Below are 776 nucleotides of genomic sequence, written 5' to 3'. Positions count from 1 at the left end.
TTTATCAGCATTTCATAACTTTTTTTATCACTCTTAAGCCAAAAGCGTTTGACTAAAAGTCAAGGCAAAATACGGAAGTACTTACACTTACACCTCTGCTTAATGGCCACAATAAATGAATCAGTTTGCCCTTCAAAGTCTGCATTGTATTGAATGTTAGACATTTACATCTGAACTGCGCGAGCTCTCTGATGTGAACCAGCTCTCCTGCGCATGCGCAAACAAGAATGGCATTTTTCCGGAGGCACAAACTCTGGGAATGCGATGTTTTCTCTTCGGATTTCCCAGAGGATTGTTCACGGATATATGGAGGCTTTTAGAAGAACGTCACACCTGGAGAATGAAGTAGAGGATTGTGTACGTATAGTAAGATATATTCCAACTGTATAGAAATAGATAACTTAGAGTTTGCGCGGAAGGAAAAGCTGCGCGTTTCTCTTTGACCAAAATGCCTTTGTTTACTATCGTTTAAGAAGCCTAACTCAATCTATTACAATATATTTAAGACACGTGATGAATGTTGAAGCGAACTGTTGATCGTACTGTTCCTAATCGCTCCTCGTCTCTGTTTGTGGAAGAGTTTCCCGGAAACTAGTCCGGTTTTGTGTTATTTATTTATTTATTTGTATTTATTTGTTGTTCGCTGTATGTTCAATAGTTTCAGTAAATTATATTGCAGGTGTGCTGTATGTGACACACGACATCATACTTTAGTTCGCATGTGTTAATGTAGAGTTTGTGTCTTGTAGATTTCCTCCTGAATCATCTGAACCGAC

General features: G+C 38.5%; 1 protein-coding gene across 1 annotated transcript in view; it reads left to right on the top strand.

The window, feature by feature from the left end:
* Positions 1 to 203: 203 nt before the first annotated feature.
* fzd6 (frizzled class receptor 6) overlaps positions 204 to 776 on the top strand; it is a 15,727-nt gene continuing 15,154 nt past the window's right edge. Inside the window, exons 1-2 of the mRNA XM_079836404.1 lie at positions 204 to 357; positions 750 to 776. The exon at positions 750 to 776 is cut by the window's right edge and continues 210 nt beyond it. The gene's annotated coding sequence lies outside the window, so the exon portion shown is untranslated. The remainder of the gene's footprint in view (positions 358 to 749) is intronic.

Source organism: Gobio gobio, assembly GCF_949357685.1.
Source record: "Gobio gobio genome assembly, chromosome: 15".
NCBI classification, from domain to species: domain Eukaryota; kingdom Metazoa; phylum Chordata; class Actinopteri; order Cypriniformes; family Gobionidae; genus Gobio; species Gobio gobio.
The sequence above is the reverse complement of the archived record's forward strand: the minus strand, read 5'-3'. Positions and strand labels throughout refer to the sequence as shown.